Source organism: Oryctolagus cuniculus, chromosome 5, assembly GCF_964237555.1.
Source record: "Oryctolagus cuniculus chromosome 5, mOryCun1.1, whole genome shotgun sequence".
NCBI classification, from domain to species: Eukaryota; Metazoa; Chordata; class Mammalia; order Lagomorpha; family Leporidae; genus Oryctolagus; species Oryctolagus cuniculus.
The window spans coordinates 78,168,473-78,184,444 of record NC_091436.1 but is presented as its reverse complement, the minus strand read 5'-3'; the positions used below and the strand labels follow the sequence as shown (position 1 = coordinate 78,184,444).

General features: G+C 38.7%; 1 long non-coding RNA gene across 2 annotated transcripts in view; it reads left to right on the top strand.

Annotated features, from left to right (window-relative positions):
- Window positions 1-12,616, top strand: part of LOC103349819 (uncharacterized) — a 43,130-nt gene extending 30,514 nt beyond the window's left edge. For both annotated transcript variants that reach the window (XR_011388966.1, XR_007922879.2), the window contains 5 exons: window positions 213-2,410; window positions 7,111-7,399; window positions 9,171-9,356; window positions 11,427-11,547; window positions 12,371-12,616. This is a non-coding gene — a long non-coding RNA (uncharacterized lncRNA). The remainder of the gene's footprint in view (window positions 1-212; window positions 2,411-7,110; window positions 7,400-9,170; window positions 9,357-11,426; window positions 11,548-12,370) is intronic.
- Window positions 12,617-15,972: the final 3,356 nt, after the last annotated feature.

The window sequence follows — 15,972 nt, the reverse complement described above, 5'->3', positions numbered from 1 at the left end:
AAGAACCACTCACCAAGTGCATACCCAGAACATTGTCTAATAAATTGTTCTTTAATAGGAAGGCTTGATTCTGTTTCATGAGTAGAAAAAATGAAGTAACATTTACATGATGAAAAACAGAAATGGATATCCGATGACACTTTTCTTTATATTTTGAGTCTTCAGATGTTGGTACTCAAGATAGTAACAAAATATTTCTTGCCTCTTTGCAGTTTCTTGAGAAACACACGCATGGGTTCCATCTGACTTTTTTTTCTTCATCAATCTGTATGTGAACATATATAATTTTGATAATTCAGACCTCAATAGCATGCAAGACATGACCAAAAGATTTCTGGTTTAAAGTACTGAACTACATAACTCTTGGAATTGCATTTCTCTATTCCTTGCTGCCAAAAAAAATCATTCAATTTCCCACTGAGGAATCAGGATCATGTTAAGGTAACAAATTCATTTGCCCAACACTGTTATGCAGCTGAACACCAGCATAGCCTAGTATGTGCTAATGCTTCACAAATATTTGTGCCATGTAATAACAAATGAGTAAAGTGAGTCCACCTTGAATCAGGCCTTACTCTTCTAAAATGACAATATTTTGGTTTTCCAGATCCTGGCCATCAGAAATAAGACTGAATTTAAGATAATACTTTCCCCTGTGGCCTAGCCGCTGTTCACAAATGACAATCTTAACCTGGATTTGTGCTCACTGAAACCCAAATGGAACTTGAGCAAGACAAGTTTCCTAATCCATATGGGAAATCAAAAATTCATCTTGGGCTTCAGATAGATGAACACAATGAAGAAACATACTTTAACATCAGATTATATTGTCTCTTTTTTTTTAAGATTATTTATTTATTTGAGAGGTAGAGTTACAGACAGTGAGATGGAGAGACAGAGAGAAAGGTCATCCTTCCATTGGCTCACTCCCAAAATGGCTGCAACAGCCAGAGCTGCTCCAATCCAGAGCCAGGAGCCAGGTGCTTCTTCCTGGTCTCCCACATGCATGCAGGGGCCCAAGCACTTGGGTCATCTTCTACTGCTTTCCCAGGCCACAGCAGAGAGCTGGATGGGAAGAAGAGCAGCCAGGACTAGAACTGGTGCCCACACGGGGATGCTGGCTCCCCAGGAAGAGGATTAACCTACTGCACCACAGCGCCGGCCCCTATATTGTCTCTTGGACCAAAGATCACATTTATATGTAGCAGTGGCCAAACCTGCAGCCTATAACTGCAAAGCTTGCTCAGTACATTGATACAAACTTTAGCCTTATCACAATGATATGATTGTATTTGCAGTAGATAGATCATTTGCCATCTTAGTCAAGACTACTGAGAATGGAAGGGATACTGCTGATAGCAATATTGGAAATCAGGACCATGTGTTAAACCAGGATTTCTGGCAGCACTATCCATAGAAACATTTTTCCCCTAGGTAATTTCACAAGGAAGAAGTCTGTGGAAGAAAAAAATATCTTCACTTATTTTGAGATCTTTTATTTCATTAAAGAGGTCAAGGAAATTGCTGACTTTTGATGCCATGGTTCTGTTTCTGTTTCACATGCATTTCACATGATAATCAATAAATTCTGCCTACTCTCTTTTATTCTCTTTATTTAGACTCTGTTAGGCAGTCCTCTTGGTTCACCAAAGTTTTCCAAATCCCTGTAAATAGGCACACTAAATAATTACAGTTAAAATAAAATGTCATATATATTATGTATTTGTATCTTAATGATGTATTTGTAGTCAAGTATTGGTTTGCTCCCCTCTTTAAAGTATTATTTTCTCTAATCTACATTGAGAAAAGAGGTATGTTTTGTTGACTTTAGCAGTTTTCCCTTGAAACCTCTTAACAGACTGAGTATTTCTCCCTGTCTACCGAGAAGTTTCTCTCCCTACCCATTCACATGTATGCAGAACTGATGTATTTCAATTACACTTGGGCAAGACTATACCATTTTTCCAAGCTTTGCTGAAAGACAGTAGTGGTATTGGAGTATGGCACATTCTCTCTTTATATTCCTGTCTTTTCCCTTCTATCACATAACCACAATTCAGTTTCATGGTGGTATTAACCTTTCCTGAAAATTTAGAGCAAACTAAAATGAATCAAAAATATTTTAAACCATGTAACTCATATTTGTTGTCAAATAAATGCACAATCATCATCAACTCTGAATAAATTTTCTTGTTGCATGGCAAATCTTCCCGGGGTATTGATGGAGGAATCTGCAGAGATAAGATTCTGCTGGTAATAATTGAATGGATGCCAATTGACAAACCAGAAATGGCATATAGATCAAAAAGCACCTTGCAATTGTTGTCGAAGTTCAAAGTTTAACAGACTGTTAATCAGTGCTTCGTAGAAGTAGAGCCATTTCTTATTTTAGAATTCAAACTTCAAGGAGGTATGTATTCAAGGTTCTCTTCAATTTAACTGAGTGTAACAGAAATAAAGATTATGACATTCTGTTTTGCAAGCATATATAGACTTCTTTCTTTGCTTTTAAACATTTATTTTATTTATTTGAAAGGCAGAATTACAGAGAAAAAGGAGAAACAGGAGTGGAGAGGGACTTCCATCTGCTGATTCACTCCCCAAATGGTTGCAATGGACAGGACCAGGCCATTGCCAAAGCCAGGAGCCAGGGGCCAGGAGTTTTTTCTGGGTTTCCCACATGAGTGCAGGGACCCAATACTTGAGTCATTTTCTGCTGCTTTCCAAGGCATTCTGGTACTGCAGGCAGTGACTTAACCCATTAAGTTTTAATGCTGGCCCCAAAGTTCTTTCTTAAAGAGAATATTTATTTGCTTTTCCTCAAGTCTTCAAGTAGAGGGACGACCATTTGACTAATAACATTGGCCCCAGTTTCCTTCCTTCTTCCTTCCTTTCAGTGAGAAAAATTAGTTTATTTGAATTATCAATTTAAAAGAAAAACACTAAGCTTGCTTAGATTCTCCCTGGCCCCCTTGTTTTTTAGGAAATATGCCTATGTGGTAGAAACACCTATTTACCACTGCTTAATGTGGAAGTGTTCTTAGGGAAGGCAATGAATTTCCAGCTGCATTCTTTACTGAGTGGGAATATTCCTTTAGGGCTGCAGGTTGGACAAGATCAGGTGCTTAACAGAATAAGTCATAGCATGTGATCTAGTCTTTATGACTACCACGTCAGTCCTGAAAGATTTCCAAGCAGTTGAAGGGTTAAGGATGGCAGTGATATGTTAAAGTACTCCAAATCGTTCATGGAACCCGGACATTTGGCACAGTGGTTAAGATACCTACGTTCCATATTGATGTGCCTGGGTTCCAGTCTTGGCTTTATTCTCCACTCCGGCTTCCTGCTAATGTGCATCCAGGGGAGCAAGTGGTGGCTTAAATACCTGGTCCCATCCCCCCATGTGGGGGAACTACTTAAATCTCCAGATCCTGCCATTGCAATTTTGAAGGTATTAGGGAAATAAACCCACAAATGGGAGCTCTCAGTCAATCTTTATGTCTCTCTCTGTTTCTTAAATAAATAAATGGTTCATGGAAAATGGAATTAAAACCTAATTTTTATTTTGTCTTCAGAAAAATTTTGAAGTCTATACCTAAGAAGGGTATTCAGAAAATTCACAGAAAATGTACATTATTAAAAAAGACTGGGGCCAGTTAAGCTGCCGCCTGCAAAGCCAGCATCCCATATGGGTGCCAGTTTGAGTCCAGTTCCCTGCTAATGCACCCGGGAAAGCAGGAGAAGATGGCCCAAGTTCTTGGGCACCTGCACCCATGTGGAAGACCAGAAGAATCTCCAGCCCCAGCCTTTGCAGCCATTTGGGGAGTGAACCAGTAGATATAAGTTTTCTCTCTCATTCTCTATCTCTGTATCTATGTTTCTCTAATTCTGCCTTTCAAATAAATAATTACATGTTTTTTAAAAAAGTATAGGTTTTGCCCCAAATTTATCTTTTAATTCCATTTTCACAAACTTTTTGATAAGGCCTCATATGTGAATCCATAAAACATCAATACTATATACAGCTTGTGCTTGAATAATCCTACAGCTCTTAAAAATGTTATATTTTCTAACATCTTCACCAAAGTTCCTGTGAATTAATAATTTTTACCAAAGAACCGTCCATTGAAATCCAATGCATTGTTTTTCTTGCTCTGTATATTTGTCAGAGTTTAGTAATTAGTCATGAAAATGACATTGCATATTTTTAAATATACATGAACACAGAGAATTGCTCATGGCTAATCTTATTTTGCATTTTCTATAAATTTAATATCATCCATTAAATATATTAACAATAGAATATTGTGTGATAACTTTACTGAAAGATTCAGAGTGACATTTTGAAACTTCTTTTACCTATAGTGCTAAGGCACACTGTGAGAAAAAACAATCAAGGCTGAGTAAGAACTTATGAAAGACAGAGTAAATCCTTTAGGATGATTAGTTCAGTGAAATGTTAAAAGAATATTTTGTGTGCATGTCAGGTCTCTAGCTAGTTTCAAACTAGTAATTTGGATTCACTTCATTATAACCACTGAAGTACTTTAGCAGAGGCTGGGAAGGAGAGTGAAGAGCCAGACAGAAAGAGCAATAACACTTAAATGATGGAGTTGCTCTCATAATTCAGCTCCAGATAACTCAAACAAGCACCTTGCAAATGACAATGCAGGACTGAGCACCACTCACTGCAATTGAAAATGCGTGAGACTTGGGAGCCCTCCAGGTGCTCCCTCAATGAACTTCAAAATGAATATGCCAAAGATGTAGCTCATTTCTCTCTCTGTTTTAAGAGGTGATTCTTCCATATTAAATCAAAAATGTTTTTCAAGCCAATGATATCCCACATTATAACTGGCTTTTACGGTAATAAAAACTGTAATATTTTGCTAGAAGCACACGATTTCACATACTGGCAACATGAATAATGGGAAACTCATACTATTCTTAAAAAAATACTCTACCTACTGAGTGTAATTTTTCAAAAGCAGCATCATATATTAGCCTGTTTAAGATGACCTGGTAATATATTAGCCTCTTTTCAAGGAAAAATTGATATTTAAAGAAATATTGCACTGGTAATAAACATAGTTTAATTATTTGTAAGCAGAATAAAAAGAGATTTGGTGTGTGGGCTCTAGATTTAGACAACATGTATGTGAATATATTCTGGCTCCAAATCATACTAATGTGTGATTGTAGCAAATAAATTAGCTCTTCATGCTTCCTGATCTGTAAAATGGAAATGATATTAGTACTAACCTACTTGACAAGAATATAAATAAAAATAACTATAACAGGATTCCATTTTGAAGGTATCAAATCATATATCACATACTAAGCCAAGTATGTTTGCTCATTTAATTTTATCTTCATAGTAACTATTTGACACTGTACCAAATTCTCTACATTGACTGCACTTCATAGGTAGTAGCTGCCTCTCCCATACTAATTATTCCCAAAACTGTACTCTTAAGTCAAAACCTTATGAGCTTCATACCTACATATATGTTATGGGCAAGACCCATCATGATTATGAAAGCCCCAATGTGCTTGTCATTTGATCCTCTACCACTCATTTGTTCATCCTGTCTGTATTGGTAAATAGCACCACCACCCAAACAGAACCAAGCCATAACTCTAGAATATTTATTCAATCACCAAAATGTGTTATCATTTAATCATTCCTCAAATCTATCCATTCTTCCTCCTGAAAGTGTCTTAAGCACCTTGTACCTCAACTATTTTTATAATCTCATCATGGACTTTCCTGTGAACATTGTTCACTGCTTCCCATAATTCCCCTTTCCCAATACCTATATTGCAGCCAAAGTAGCATTTTTTAAAGATTATTTATTTGAAAGGCAGAGTTACAAAGGCAGAGGGAGAGAGAGAAAGAGAGAGACAGAGATGTCTCCCATCTGCTGAGTCACTCCCCAAATGACTGCAATGGGCATAGCTGCATAGATGCAAAGACAGGAGCCTGGAGCTTCTTCCAGGTCTCTCAAGTAAGTGCAGGGGCCCAAGGACTTGGGCCATCTTCCACTGATTTCCCAGACTGTAGCAGAGAGCTAGATTGGAAGTGGAGCAGCCGGGACTCTACCCATCAAATATATGGGATGCCAGCAATGCAGGTGGCAACTTTACCTGCTACACCACAGCCCCAGCCCCCAAAGTATCATTTTTAAAGCTTACATATTATTACATTGGTCTATTTCATAATATCTTTTTCTTTAGATGAAGATAAAAATATATGATTAGCAGAACCTGTGGGGTTTTGCTAGATCAGGGCCCTGCTGACTTTTGAAGCATCTTTGTTCTTCCCCCGACACTCTCTATGTTTTGGTCATACAAGCTGTCCTCTACTTTCCCAGAATTATCCTTCTCTATATTGTCTCAAGATCTTGGCTCGCACTTTGATTCTACCTGGAATACTCTGCCCTCCCATCATCATTTAGTTAACTGACAACCACATTTCAGGTCAGGGAGTAGACTACCCTTCCCCTGTGTACCCACAGAACATGTGCTTCTTTGCAGCTCTCACCATACTTGAAAAAACTGTAAATTCTCCATAGCATCTGTTAGGTAGTAAGCCCCATGCTGACAGAGAACATATCAAGACAGTTCATTCCTCATTGCTCACTGTGGGTGCTCAGTAATTCTCTGTTGATGTAAATGAAAGTCTAAATTAATAAACAACTATAATCCAACTCCTTTCCCCATTGGGTGCTAAAGATTGGTTTGAGCTAGAGCTAGAGATGGAAATAGAGCTGCCATTGGAGATTGAAGGAAAGAAAGGAAGTGAGAGTAAGAAGGAAAAGCAGAGGGGGATAGAAAACATATATATGGAAGAATACAAAGGATGTTGTAGTCAAGGAAGTTCAGGGCATGGTAAATGCAGCTTCGTGATCAAAGTGAGGGTTGGAGAGAGAAGTAATTCCTCACTTCCAAGTCTCCAGCTCCATTCAGTGCGGTAAAGCTTCCCCCTACAGAGAGACCATTGCCATTGTTATTTTCTAGTTTCCTTTTACTGAACATTTCATATGCATTTACATAAATTACTTCATTTCACCTTAAAAATCCTGAGGGAAACCTCTTTATTTTCCCCAGTTTGCAGATGATGTAATGGAGATGAAGAGGCCTTAAGTAACTTACTGATGGTGATCCATGAAAGAGCAGAGATTCAAACCCAGGAGAAGTGATGTCAGAGCTTGTTCACTTAAGAACCATGTACCCTGTCTTCAAGAAGTCTGTCACCAGTACACCCGTCAGTGAGCATTGGTAAACCAGTGCATTCATAAGGAAAAATGGTTCAAGTAATCCAGGCAATGAGGAATGAGCAAAGTAACAAGGGGGACTTCAGAACACAATTGCCACTTCAGTGAATACCATAAGATAGGTATTAAAACATGCTGTGACCCAGGGGACATCTTGGAAGGAATGGTTGTGTGGGCAGTAGGCTTTTTTTTTTTTTTTAATTTGACAGAGAGAGTTGCAGTGAGAGAGAGAAAGTGAGAAAGGTCTTCCTTCCATTGGTTCACCCCCCATATGGCCGCTATGGCTGGAGCTGTGCCAGTCCAGAGCCAGGTGTCAGGTTCTTCCTCCTGGTCTCCCACGCGGGTGCAGGGCCCAAGCACCTGGGCCATCCTCCACTGCACTCCCGGGCCACAGAAGAGAGCTGGACTGGAAGAGGGGCAACCGGGACTAGAACCTGGTGCCCATATGGGATGTCAGTGCCACAGGCAGAGGATTAACAAAGTGAGCCACGGTGCCAGCCCCAGGAATGGTTGTGCGTGTGTGTGTGTGTGTGTGTGTGTTTTAAAAGATCTGATTCAGTAAAAATGTGTAAGTTCTACCTCTTCGGCCTCTTTGCTGTGAGTTATTCCAGAATTGCACATAGCTCTGAGTCCTTATTCCCTCAGCTCCTGAAACTATCTGTAGTAGTTTCTTAAGGCTGCTGCTGCAAAATACCACAGACATAGCAGCTTGAAGGACAGAAATTTATTTTCTCATAGTGCTAGAGGACATAAGTCCGAGAGTAAGGTGTCAATGTGTTCGGTTTAGCCTAAGGTCTCTCCTTGGATTGCAGATGGCCGCCTTCCCTCTGTCCTCACGTGGTCTTCCCTCTATGCGTGCTTACACTTGTGTCCTCATCCCTTCTGGTGGGGACCTGCCCAATTGAACTGGTCTCACCTTACTGGTGTCTTTAAAGGTCTTGCCTCCAGTCACACTCTGAGATTCTAGGGTCAGGACTTCAAAATGTGCATTTAAGTGAGACACAATTCATCTATAATAGCATATTTTCCACGAATGTAGAAAGCTTATAAAGGCTTATTTATGGGAGTGATTAACTGGGGCTGCTCAGACACAGGTTGTGAATTCCTTGTAGAATAAAGGCAAAATCTAAGAGTATTCTATTATTTTTTTATTTATTTATTTTTTAGCAACAAAGCTAAAAGCAAGAGCATCCAAAGCTCTGGCTGTTCTCTAGAAACCATCAAAAGAAACCAGTGTGAGGATGATGGGTGCATTGGCAATTTCTCAGGACTAATATATAATTGGTATTAGAAAATATACACTTAAAATATGTAGCTGATGTATTATTATTTTTTGTGACAGGAATAACTACTAATGGATCTCTCACAGATGCAAGGATGGTTGACTATGGAAGACATTTTTATTCCCACCCAAACATTCATTTCCTTTTTTTTTTTAAGTTGTATTTATTTGAAAGCAGAGTTACAGAGAGAAGGAAAGACAGAGAGAAAGAGCTCTTCTACCTGCTGTTTTACTCCCAAGTGGGCACAATGGCTGGAGCTAAGCCAATCTAAAGTGAGGAAACAGGAGCTTCTTCAGGGTCTCCCACATAGGTGAAGAGGCCCAAGCACTTGTGCCATCCTTTGCTGCTTTCCCAGGAGCATTAGCAGGGAGTTGAATTGGAAGTTGAGCAGCTGGGACTCGAACCAGGATCCATACTTAATGCCAGCTTTACAGGCAACAGCTTTACCCACTATGCCACAGTGCTGGCCCCTACATTCATTTTTAAACTCTTCCTTTGTCACATATCTTCTTTGTGAAGGAATACTAATTCTGTTCATAATTGGGTAACTATGTGCTTCATTGAAAGCTGATTCCTTAATATTCTAATAATGGAATTTTTTTTCTCCAAGCAAATTGATCATCTAAAAAAGAAACCATTTGTCTCTAATAAGAGACATACAAAAGAATGGATGGAACTTCAAGAAATGGACTCTTCATTCAAAAAATGAAAACAAGAAAGATAGTTATTGTTGGTGCCTTGTATCTAACTGTGTCGAGCATCTGACCCTTGCAACAACAACAGCTTCTTTGTGAATGTGAGTGGGAGACCAAGCTGATTGAGTTGAATGATGTGCACGTCAGTTGTATGTCCAACTAGAACTCACATATGTGACTTTGGAGAGAAGGTCTTTGCAGATGTAATCATACTAAGGTGAAGTCATATTTGATGATGTCAGGCCCTCAACCAATGGTGAGTGTCCTTATTAGAGGCAGGAAATGTAGATACACAGAGACACATAAGGACAAAGCCACGTGACAACTGCAGCAGCAAATGGAGTGAGGTAGCTGCAAGCTAAGAAACATCAAGGATTATCAGAAGTCACCAGAACTTGGAAAAGGCAAGGAGGAACGGCTTCGTGGTGGGAACACGGTGTAGTCAGTGAGTTGATTTCTGACTGGCAGCTTCCAAAACAATAAAAGAACAAATTTTCATTTTTCTAAAGCCAACTAATTTGTAATACATCATTATGATAGTACAAGGAAACTAATACACAAAGGTCTCCAGTCATGGCAGGTTGAGCAGTGGAAAAAGCCTGGTTCCTTGATGATGTTTCTGAGCCAAGGATGAAACTACACTGCCTCTAATCTTTTTGTGATTAGAGAATATTTTATCTTCCTGCTGTTTTAGCTAGTTCCAGTTGATTTACATTTTGTTGTTATTTGCTGCAAAGAAATCATAAGTGATATGCATATTTGGGGTGTTGCAAATATTTGGGGAGGAAAAACACTTGGTATAGCCCGGAATTCCCCGTGCTAGTCAAACAGGTGGAGGTTCCAGTTTAGAACTTTGGTAGATTCATGTAAATGTGACTTCATGTGCTCTCACAGTCTGCTGAAGCTTTGCACTTATCATTTATGTTCTGGAACTTTTTCACGTCCACTATTATCCCAGACTGATGTGGCCTAGGGAAATGCTAGTGACATTTGTTTGATAGCCAAAGCATCATGTAAGTAAATTCCACTTGCTTTCTCTTATGATCCTAGCCTGAGTTTTGATTAAAGATAAAGAGATGCAAAAATACCCAAATCACATGCATGAAAACAAAATGTCTGCTTCTTCAGATAGTTCTATTTTTGTGTCTATAATTCTGCTCACCAACTGCATGTGTAACCTTTCTTTAAATTTGCAAAATAATTCAGAAGTTTTCATGCTGCCAATTGCTAATCAAACCTTCTTCATCAACATCCACGCCCTCTTCCCATTTGTCATCTTATTCATGCATTGCAAACAGTGGCTCATGCAGCTCCCTCTTCTCTTTGCCTCAGGAAAACAACAGGCTGTGTAACCAAGGGGAAGCTTATTAGCAGCTAAAAACTCATTTTTAATGCTACCTAATCAGGTTGCTGTCTCATTTAAATTATGAACCTTAAGAAAAAAAATCCTCATTTAATGACTCAAATATTAGTGTGCCTTGTCAAACAGTGCCTTTAATATTGCTTGCTTCCTCTCAAGGAGTTCAAGCACTAAACCGTCGCCAGAATAAACTGGTAAACCTGTTTCTTGCTCAGTGCATATGGTGAAAACCTAAGAGGCCTGTTTGATATATAAAAGTGTACTTGGCAGCTATTTTATATTTATCAAAACTATGTTACCAAGTAAAAGTAAGGTTCAGCTCCAAGAATTTTTTTTTTTTTTAAATATAAAGACTGGACATATTTGTGAATAAAACCTATCTAGGCTTCTCATTTATGAATGGCTTACTAAATTGAGTTCATTTATTCTGCATCACGCTATTTGTTTATACCATTTATTTATCCTGTAAGTTAATGGAAGAAAATACAGGTGCCTGAACTTTCCATGTTTTTTTTTTTTTTTTTAATATGTTTTTAAAGCTGCAACACTGTAAAAGTAGCTTTATAAGGTTGGGAAGTTTTTTCAGCTTCATATGTGTTTTAATTCATCAAGAAGGCAAAAACCTGTGCAAGTAGTCCATACTTACAGCTCCTCATTTCTACTCTCCAGGAATTGACTTGAAGGTGTTTATAACACCAGCTAAATGACACTATCCCTTCCAACATGGGCTGGACATCCATGTGTGCCATGTAAATTGACTTATAGCCTAACATGCTTGTGTGATTTCAAATCCATATTTCTCTGACTGCAGAGGAAATGACCCCAGGAACCACTAACAGATACCAGCGGAGTGTTCAAGAACATTTATAAAATCAGCAGCTGACGCATACTGAGGAAGTTTGAGATCCTCCAGAAGTTTCGCATACTCCTAGGTTGGTATCTTCTTAACACTAACATTAGAGGAAACTTACAGCAAATTGGCACAAGAGAACAATGGCATATTTTAATATGAGAGATAATCATAGTCTATGATTGAGGACTCCAGGAGTGAAAATCCTAGCGATCATTAATTTCCATTCTTAGGCACTTCCATTGAGAGATTGTGTTTCATTTCTGCCTGTTAAAACCATTATACCACCTCCCTTCCATTATGATGTTGTTTCAAATATTTAAAGATAATTAATGACTCCACTTAATACATTTTTTTATATGACAGGTAGAGTTATAGACAATGAGAGAGAGAGAGAGAGAGAGAGAGAAAGGTCTTCCTTCCATTGATTCACTCCCCATATGGCCGCCACGGCCGGCGCTGCACCCATCCGAAGCCAGGAGCCAGGTGGCTCTTCCTGGTCTCCCTTGTGGGTGCAGGGGCCCATGCACTTTGGCCATCCTCCACTGCCCTCCTGGGCCACAGCTGGATTGGAAGAGGAGCAACCAGGACTAGAATCTGGTGCCCATATGGGATGCCGGCACCACAGATGGAGGATTAGCCAAGTGAGCCAGGCCCTAATATATTTCCAATGTAAATGAAACTTCCACTTCCATCCACTCAGCTATCTTCTTCACATTCTTTAAATGCAATATATGTTTTAAATGTAATATTCCTTCTTAATATAACTAACATGGAATATGGTACTATTTTCCTGTAGATATAAAGCCAAAGAATGATCACTTAGAAGGCAAGAATATCTAACATCTTCTCTTTCTTCTTTGCTTCCTCTGTATCTCCTTCTCTGATATCTTCCAAAAATGAAGGTTTTAGAGTACAGTGGATTAGGTTGGACTGATCAAGGCAGGTTTTCTCATTGGAATGGAATGACAGAAAAGCATGGGTTGTTCGATTCAACCAAGAAGAGAAGAGTGCCTATGTGTGTGTCACAGGACAGAAGTGACTGCCTATCCTAGGGTGGATGCAGAAGCCAGTGCAACAATTAAACTTTATTTAGAGGGGACTGAAAATAATCAGCAATAATCAATATCTCTTCATACATTTGAATGTACTTTTACCTGTCTCACAAAGTTTTGTGTTTTTTTCAAATAAATTATATATTTATTATTTAAAATGTATTGTTAATTTTTAATTTTTATTCTATTATGAATGTAATTATTTAATTTTTGAATTGTTCAAATTTAGAGTATTGAAGCATAACAGTTTTATATATTGATATTGCATTCTCTAGCCTTACTAAATTTTTGAGTTCTAATAGTGTATTATGTGTGTGTGTATGTCTTGAAATTTTTTTACATACTGAATCACATATCATATCTTCTGTTAATGCACTTTTATATCTTCCTTTTCAAGTTTTATGCTACATTATTTTAAAAATTGTCTAAATGCATTGGCTAGAACACCTAGTACCATGTTGAATAGAAGTGGAAGAGCAAACATTCTTGCATACCTTCCATCTTATAGGAAAACATTCATGCTTTTACCATTAAACCACTACATCTCAAATTTTCAGTTCTGCACAACATTTATTTCAAAGTTACCATAAGTAGTATAGTTATTGCCCAATTTAAACCCTTATAGTATTCTATATATCTTCAGATTTTAGTATTTTATCAAATTGAAGATAGTATTTTCTATTTCTAGTTTATCAAGAAATTTTATTATGAATATATTAAAGTCTGTTAGGCTTGTTTTTTAATTTATGGAAATGATCATGTGTTCTTTAAATTTATTAGTATGATGTGTTAGACTAAATAATGGCTTACAAAGATGTTTACCACTCAACTCAGGAGAGCTGTGACTATGATATCATAAATAGCAGCAAGAAATTAGTATAGACATTAGGATCTGGAAATGGGTGATGCTGTAAAGAATAACTAACACATTTTTGGCTTTTTAGTCCAGCAGTCCAGCTGGGAGAGGTCTGATGAACATGATATTTCGGATCACCTTGAAGAAATTGGGTATTAAAGACATCCCTAGATAGAACTCAGAATGAAGTAGGAACATGGGAGATAAAAAAGCTACATTGTCATTGAGATTACTTAAAATAGTCATTAGCAGACTGTTGGTAGAAATATGAATTTTTTTTGTTTTGTTTTGTTTTGTTTTTTTGTTTGTTTTGTTTTTGACAGGCAGAATGGACAGTGAGAGAGAGACAGAGAGAAAGGTCTTCCTTTTTGCCGTTGGTTCACCCTCCAATGGCCACTGCGGCCCGGCACGCTGCGGCCAGCGCACCGCACTGATCCGAAGGCAGGAGCCAGGTGCTTCTCCTGGTCTCCCATGCGGGTGCAAGGCCCAAGCACTTGGGCCATCCTCCACTGCACTCCCTGGCCACAGCAGAGAGCTGGCCTGGAAGGGGGGCAACCGGGACAGAATTCGGCGCCCTGACTGGGACTAGAACCCAGTGTGCCGGTGCCGCTAGGTGGAGGATTAGCCTATTGAGCCGCGGCGCCGGCCTGAAATATGAATGTTAAAATTTCTTCTGGACAGAGCTTGAGAAACATTATTGGAGGTTCAACTGTTATTGGACACTGAAGCAAAGGAAATCCTTGTTCTACAGTGCAAGAAAGTCAGATGACTTGTGTCTAATGAGTTATATGAAAAGTAGAAATTGTTGGGTAACAGACTTAGGTATTCAAATGAGATTTCCAAGCAAAGTGTTGACATGGCAGCATTTCTCCTTGTTCCTTATAGCAAGTCTAGAAGATTGTTCACAGTCTTTGAAATATAGAGATGCTTACTTGATTACATTTAGAATTTTATTGCAATAAATTGTTTCCATTATACTTTCATTTTTTTCCCATTTTGAATGAGGATGTCTATAGCTACTTTCCTATGTCTTTTCTAATGTTACATTTTAGAAGCAAATAACTTGTTTACTAGTTTTGAGAAGCACATATGGAGAGGAATTTTTTCCCAGGATGGATAATGTTGAAAGCTTCATCCATTGCTAATTTAAATGGCTAGGATAATGAAATTCTGGAGCCTTAGATGAAATTTTGGACTTGAGCTGTTACGGACCATGGGATATGATAGATACATTTTGCATATGGAATGGCTCCTTTTCTAATTAGATGAAGGTTTTTGGCATATTAAATAGTAGCCCTCAAAGATGTTCATGCCCTAATCAATGGATCCTGAAAAATGATACCTTATATAGCAATAAGAAGCTAGTACATATGATATAATGATTTATAATCTGTTAAATAAACTTTGAGATTTTTGGATACTTCCCAATTGATCATGATGTTTAATGTTTATCATACACACACACAGAAACATACACACATACACACATCTGGATATTTTGGAAGGATTTGCAATTAAATTAACAAATACTTGTTTATTTAAAAAAAGAGATTTATTTATTTACTCGAAAGTCAGTTACACAGAGAAAAGGAAAGGCAGAGAGAGAAAGGTCTACCATCCACTGTTTCACTCTCCAAATGGCCAAAATGGCCAGAGCTGCACCAATTCAAAGCCAGGAGCTGCGCCAATCCAAAGCCAGAAGCCAGGAGCTTCTTCCACGTTTCTACGCGGGAGCAGGTGCCCAATGACTTGGTCCATCTTCCATTGCTTTTCTAGGCCATAACAGAGAGCTGTATTGGACGTGGAGCAACCAGGTCTCAAACTGGAGCCCATATAGGATTCTGGCACTGCAGGCGGAGGCTTTACCTGCTACGCCACAGCGCTTGCCCCATGTTTACTTTCATCACTTTATTTCTTTAAGCTTTATTTTTTAATTTATTTTGAAAGTCAGAGTTATATATAGAGAGAGAGCTTCCAGCCACTGGTTCACTCCCCAGATGGCCACAACAGAGAGCACTGGGGCAGGCCAAAGCCCGGAGCCTGGAGCTTCATGAAGGCAGGGTCCCAAATACTTGGCCTGCCATTTTCACATGCCAATAGCAGGGACCTGGATCAGAAGCAGGGCAGCTGGGACTCAAACAAGAACCCATATGGGATGCCAGCATCAAAGTCATCAGCTTTACACTCTATGCAACAATGCTGGCCCGTTTTCATCACTTTAAAGGAAGAGAGAGAGACAGAGACAAGGAGAAAGCAAGAGAAAGAGAGACAGACATCCATGTTTTCTTGCTCCTTCAAATGTACAACAGCAGAGAGTGGGCTAGGCTTGAAGTAGAAATCAAGAACTACACCCAAGTCTCCCCAGTGGGTGGCAGGGATCCAAACACTTGAGCTATATCCCCTGATTGGAAACAGAGCCACCAGAACTCAAATCAGCACTCCAATATGAGATGTGCTCTTCCCAAGTGACAGATTAACCCCCTGCACCACAATGCCTAAATGTAATTAAATTTGAAGACAAAAATGTGATGTATTGCTTTTATATATATTAACATTCAAATAGTATATATTTTAGTCAATTGGGATTGTCACACCG